The following is a 7361-nucleotide window of genomic DNA, read 5'->3' on the forward strand; positions in this document are numbered from 1 at the left end:
AGGGAACTCTGCTCAATGGTATGTGGCAGCCTGGATGAGAGGGAAGTTTGGGGGAGGATAGATCCCTATATATGTATGGCTGAGTTGCTTTGCTGTGCGCCTGAAACTATCGCAACACTGTTAAGGGCTATACTCCAGTATAAAACAAAAAGTTAAAAATATAGAAAATGTATATATATTTTAATAAAATACATATTTTCATATTTATATCAATAAGATTAAATTTACTATATATTTTAAATTAGAAAATATATAAACTAAAATGAAGCATCAATTTCAATATTACTAACACCAATTGTTGAGTGCAGCTTGAAATTTCCTTCTAGCTTTTTATTACCGTTAAGTACATTCTATTAAGGATGGACAATTAAGTACTGTTAATTGAAATATCTTTTTGTTTTTCTCTGAGGTGGTTGGCTATTAATTTGTTATACATTAGGTTTGCTTGTTTTGTTTTAGTTTCAATGCTATGGCTTGCTTTTTTGTTCATTTCAATTAGATTTAAAAATTTTAAAACAACAAAATGGTCTCCCAACTAGAGCTATAAAAAAAGGCGCACTTGGAAGTCTGATCTCTGTCACCACTGCACTATTCCTACTACAGTATGTATTGTATGTAACCGTTATTAATTTCTGGATTAAAAGAGGGTTTTGTGGTTGTAGCAATTGTTATTCTCGGAGAAGGCAATGGCACCCCACTGCAGTCCTCTTGCCTGGAAAATCCCATGGACAGAGGAGCCTGGTAGGCTGCAGTACATGGGGTCGCTAGAGTTGGACACGACTGAGCGACTTCACTTTCACTTTTCACTTTCAAGCATTGGAGAAGGAAATGGCAACCCACTCCAGTGTTCATGCCTGGAGAATCCCAGGGACGGGGGAGCCTGGTGGGCTGGCGTCTATGGGGTTGTGCAGAGTCGGACACGACTGAAGCGATTTAGCAGCAGCAGCAGCAGCAGCAATTGTTATTACAAGGATGTATATATCACATTTGATCTTTTTCTTCCTTTTCTTATTAAACATAGCTTGCAATTTCCACCTTCCTGCACCACATCATGTTCACTTGACAGGTTGCTGTTGTTCAGTTGCCAAGGTGTGTCTGACTCTGCAGCGCCATGGACTGCAGCACATTGCCTCCTGTATAGTAGTATGGACCTCTGTCCATAGTTCTTTGGGTGCAGTGTTTCCTAGACCTAATCCCTTGAATCTGTTTGTCACTTTCTCTGTATAGTCATAGGGGATTTGATTTAAGTCATACCTGTCTGGCCTATTGGTCTTCCCCACTTGAAAATATATTCTGAAAATTATTCATATTAGTATAGAGAGATCTTTCATGATCTTTTTTGTTGGCGGGGTGTGAGGTTGTTTTGATTTTCCAAAACTTATTTCACCAACTCTTTATTAATCATTTGATAGATTTCCAGCTTTTGCCCATTACAGATAATGATGCAGTGAATAATCTTTTCCCAGTGTCACTTTCTATTTATAGAATGTGCCTTTGGGATAGATTTCTAGAATTGGGGTTGCTGGATGAAAAAGAACATTGATCTGTAGTATTGCTAGGAGTTGCCAAATTCTTCTCAAAGGGGGAATTATTTTGTATTCCACTAGTAATGTATGAAAGTGAGTTTTTCTGAAAGTGTTGACAACCTAGTTTATAGTCATTTTAAATTTGCCAGGGTGATATGTGAAAGGTGATAATTCAGTTTTATTTTGTTTTTTAAAAATCAAGTGAAGTGAACATCGTTTTATATGTTTATATGTGATGATTTAAAGCTTGTTTTGAAGTTCAGATTTTTTTTAACAGAATAGGGTTAGTTGTTGTTCAGTCGCTAAGTCATGTCTGATTCTTTGAGACTCCATGGACTGCAGCATGCCAGGCTCCTCTGTCCTCTACTGTCACCTGGAGTTTGCTCAAATTCATGTCCATTGAGTCTGTGATGTTATCTAACTATCTCATCCTCTACTGCCCCTTCTCCTTATGCCTTCAGTCTTTTCCAGCATCAGGGTCTTTTATAATGAGCTGGCTCTTTGCATAGGTGGAGTTTGGCTCTGATGCCAAAGTATTGGACTTCAGCATCAGTCCTTCTAGTGAATATTCAGGTTTGATTTCCTTTAGGATTGACTGGTTTGATCTAGCAGTCCAAGGGACTCTCAAGAGTCTTCTCCAGCACCATAATTTGAAAGCATCAACTCTTTGGTGCTCAGCCTTCTTTATGGTTCAGCTCTCACATCCATGCATGACTACTGGAAAAACCATAGCTTTGACTATCTGGAACTTTGCTGGCAAAATGATGTCTCTGTTTTTTAACATGTAGTCTAGGTTTGTCATAGTCTTCATTCAATGGATCAAGTATCTTTACTTTCATGGCTGAAATCACCACCTGCAGTGATTATAATTCTACAACAGACTGGTTCTAAATCAGGAAAGGAGTACATCAAGGCTGTATATTATCACCCTGCTTATTTAACTTATATGCAGAGTACATCATGAGAAATGCTGAGCTGGATAAAGCACAAGCTGGAATCAAGATTGCCAGGAGAAATATCAATAACCTCAGATATGCAGATGACACCACCCTTTTGGCAGAAAGTGAAGAAGAATTAAAGTGCCCCTTGATGAAATCACAAGAGGAGAGTGAAAAAGTTGGCTTAAATCTCAATATTCAGAAAACTAAGATCATGCCATCCAATCCCAGAACTTCATGACAGATAAATGGGCAAACAATGGAAACAGTGACAGACTTTATTTTTGGGGGGCTCCAAAATCACTGTAGATGGTGACTGAAGCCATGAAATTAAAAGATGTTTGCTCCTTGGAAGAAAAGTTATGACCAACCTAGACAGCACATTAAAAAGTAGAGACATTACTTTGCCAACAAAGGTCCGTCTAGTCAAAGCTATAGTTTTTCCAGTAGTCATGTATGGAAGTGAGAGTTGGACTATAAAGAAAGCTGAGCGCCTAAGAATTGGTGCTTTTGAACTGTGGTGTTGGAGAAGACTCTTGAGAGTCCCTTGGACTGCAAGGAGATCCAACCTGTCCATCCTAAAGGAAATCAGTCCTGAATATTCATTGGAAGGACTGATGCTGAAGCTGAAACTCCAATACTTTGCCCACCTGATGGGAAGAACTGACTCATTTGAAAAGACCCTGATGCTGGGAAAGATTGAAGATAGGAGGAGATGGGGATGACAGAAGATGAGACGGTTGCATGGCATCACTGATTCAATGGACATGAGTTTGAGCAAGCTCCGGGAGTTGGTGATGGACAGGGAAGCCTGGTGTGCTGCACTCTATGGGGTCACAAAGATTCGGCCATGACTGAGTGACTGAACAGAGCAGAAAGCTTCACAAGAATATAATCCTTATTTGTGAATTAAAAGCAGTTGCACTTTATGGTATAAAAAATATGTGGATATCACCTAAAGAAACAAAACTGCTAATCACTGAACATTTGCAAAGTATGTAGAAGTGAAGACAGTTGTATCATCTAGAGCCAACATGTTTTGGAATATTTTCTTTCAGCCTTTTTCTATTCTTCTGAAATATTGTCCATAGTAATATTTTTTATTTTACTAGACTTAATTTTGGAGCACTTTTAGTATTAAAGAAAAATTGAGAAGAAAAAGAGTTCCCATGATTTCCCATGGAATATCATTCCATTTGCTTAGATCTTGATTTCTTTCATTTAATTTTTGTAGTTTTTCTCACTTAGATCGTGTATATATTTTGTTAGAACTATACCTAAGTACTTGAGCTTCTGTTGCTAATATGAGTCGTGTTGCTTTTAAATTTCCATTTCTAATTGTTCATTGATGGTATTTGGGAAAGCAGATTTACTTTTGTATATTAACCTTGCATCTTGAAAACTTGCTATTATCACTTACTGGTTCCAGAAACCTTTGTTGATTCTTAGGATTCTTTTACATAGACAGCCAAGAACTTACGGAAAGAAGAGGTTTTATATCTCCCTTTCTAATATGTATACCTTTTCTTTTCTTACTGCATTAGATAGGGTTTCCAGTACAATACTGAATAGGAATGGTGAGATTGTTTTTGCCTTGTTTCTATTCTTAGGTAAGATCATCTAGTTACTTACCATTAAATAAAATGTTAGCTGTAAGGCTTTTATAGAAGATATTTGTTAAATTGAGGAAGTTTCACCTCTATTTCACTTGAAGATTTTGTCCTGGATGGCTGATGAATTTTGTGAAATGCTTTTTCTACATCTGTTAGTAATCATTATATAATCTTTCATCATTTGCCTGTTTATATGATGGATTACATTAGTTGATTTTCAATTGTTAAGTCTTGTACAACTAGAATAAATCTCATCCAGTCATGGTATATAATTTTTTTCATATGTTGTTGAATTTGACTTACTGATATTTTGTTAAGGATTCCAACATGATCTTAAGAGATATTGGTCTGTAGTTTTCCTTTCTTGGTAATACTAGTACTTTTGTCTTATTTTGGTATTATGCTGGCTTCCCAGAATAAGTTAGGATGTATCCCCTTTGCTTCTATTTTCTAGAATAGATTGGAGGGATTGGTATCATTTCTTTCTTAAATATTTGGTAGAATTCTCTGGTGAAAACATCTGCGCTTGGTGTCTTGATCATTGATTTGATTCACTATGAAAATCACTCTCAGTCTCTGTCTTTTAACTGGTATAGAAGTGGAAGTGAAAGTCACTCGGTCATGTCCAACTCTCTGCTATCTCATGGACTGTCCATGGAATTCTCCAGGCCAGAATACTGGGGTGGGTGGCCTTTCCCTTTTCCAGGGAATCTTCCTAACCCAAGGATTGAACCCAGGTCTCCTGCTTTTCAGGTGGATTCTTTACCAACTGAGCCACAAGGGAAGCCCTTTAACTGGTATATTTAGCACATTAATATTTAAAGTGATTATTGATATATTTGGACCAATATCTCCTCTTTTGTAGCTGTTTTCTATTTGTACTTGACTTTTTCCCTCCTTTGCCATTTATGCTTTCTCTGCTTTTTAAAATTAATTAATTTCAGGTAATATTGGTTATAACATTATCTAAGTTTCAAGTGTACAAACTATTTCAACATTGTATTATATTACGGTGTGCTTACCATCAGAAGTTTGATTTCATTCTTTTCCAATGCATTGACCACCTTTACCCATTCTGCCCTTCCCTTCAGGTAACAACTAATCTGTTCTCTGTGTCTGTTTGCTTGTTTTTGTTTTGTTTTGTTTTTTTCATTTTATTTAATATTCTACATGTAAGTAAAATCACATGTCATTTGTCTTTCTCTGACTGATTTTACTTAGCATAATGCTTTTGAGGTCCACCCATATTATTGTAAATGGTAAGATTTTATTTTAATGGCTGAGTTATATTTTACTGCATATATATATATATATATATATATATATATGTATCTCACATCTTCTTTATCCATTCATCCATTAGTGGGCACTTATATTGTTCATATCTTGACTATTTAACTAATGGTGTGATGAATACAGCACTGCATATATCTTCTTGAATTAGTGTTTGAAATTCAGTTTGCTAATATTTATTGCGAAATCCCAGGTGGTGCTAGTGGTAAAGAACCTGCCTTCCAGTGCAGGAGATGTAAGAGACATGAGTCCAATCCCTGGGTCGGGAAGATGACCTGGAGAAGGAAATGGCAACCCACTCTAGTATTCTTGCCTGGAGAATCCCATGGACAAAGGAGCCTTGCAGGCTACAGTCCATGGGATCACAGAGAGTCAGACAGGACTGAAGGCAACTTAGCAGCAGCACTATTGAGAAATTTTGCATCCATGCTCTTCAGAGATATTGACCTGTCGTTTTCTGTTTTTATGTTGTCCTTGTTTAGTTTTGGCATCAGGGTAATTGTTGTCTTGTAAAATGAGTTAGGAAGTATTCTTTCCCCCTCTGTATTTTGGAAGAGTTTCAGTTGGATAGTTATTAAATCTTCTTGAGAATGTTTGGTAGAATTTACCTGTGAAGTCATACGGTCCAGAACTTACAGTTGCTTAGGAGACTTTAAATTACTGTTTCAAGCTCCTCACTAGTAATTGTTCTATTTCTTCATTAATCAGTCTTTTAAGATTGTATGATTCTAAGACTGTATCCATTTCTTCTAGGTTGTCCAATTTTTTGACATATACATTTTAATAGTATTCTCTTATCCTTTGTATTTCTGTGGTACCCCTCATACATCTACTATTTTGCTTCTGATTTACCTCAGTCTTCTCTTTTTTTCTCAGTCTAGCTAAAGAATTGTCAATTTTGTTTATCTGTCCAAGGATCAGCCCTTAGTTTCATTGATCTTTTCTGTTGTCTTCTAAATCTCTCATTTATTTCCACTCTGATCTTTATTGTTTCCTTCCTTCGACTAATTTCAGGCTTTTTTTTTTTTTTTGATGTTCTTTTTCTAGTTTCTTTAGATATAAGGTTCGATTGTTTGATTTTTGTTTTTCTTGTTCTTGAGGTACACCTGTATCGCTGTTAACTTCTCACTTCATATTATTTTTGCTGTGTCCCAGATAATTTGGATTACCATATTTTCATTTTCATTTGTCCTTAGATATTTTTTGATTTCGCCTTTGATTATCTCATTGACACAGTAGCTGTTCGGTAGTTTAGAAGCATGTTGTTTAGTCTTCACATACTTGAATTTTTTCACCTTTATTCTTGTAACTGATTTCTGGGTTTATACCAAAAATTGTGTTCAGAAAAGATGTCTGATGTGATTTCAGCCCTCTTAAATTTCTTGACACTTGTTTTGTATCCTTGAAAATGGTCTATTCCTGAGACTGTACTGTGTGCACTTAAGAAGACTGTATTCTGCTGCATTTGGATGGAATGTTCTGTATAAATCTATCAAGTTTATCGGGTCTGATATTTCCCTTCAGGCTATTTCCTTGCTAATAATCTATTGATAGAAGTGGGCTGTTAAAGTTTCCTACCATTATTGTGTTGCTGTCAATTTCTCCATTTAGGTCTCTTATTACATTTCATATATTTTGATACTCTTATATTAGATGCATAATTATTAATACTTGTTATGTCTTCTTCATGAATTGTACCCTTTATCATTATATACTGTCCATCTTTGTCTGTAGTTACGTTTTCTTGGCTTGAAGTCTATTTTATCTGATCTAAATATGGCCACACCTACTTTATTTCAGCTGCTGTTTTCTTGGAGTATTATCTTCCATCCCATCACTCTTAGCTTGTGTTTATTTTCAGACCAGGGATGAGTTTCCTGGAGGCAGCATATGGTTGGGTCTTGTTTCTAAATCATTTAGCCACCCTTTGTCTTTGGTAAATTTAATGCATTTACATTCAAGTGATTATTGATAAGTGAAGACTTAGAATT

This window comes from Bison bison, unplaced genomic scaffold (genome assembly GCF_000754665.1).
Source record: "Bison bison bison isolate TAMUID 2011002044 unplaced genomic scaffold, Bison_UMD1.0 scf7180017864347, whole genome shotgun sequence".
Taxonomy (NCBI): Eukaryota; Metazoa; Chordata; class Mammalia; order Artiodactyla; family Bovidae; genus Bison; species Bison bison.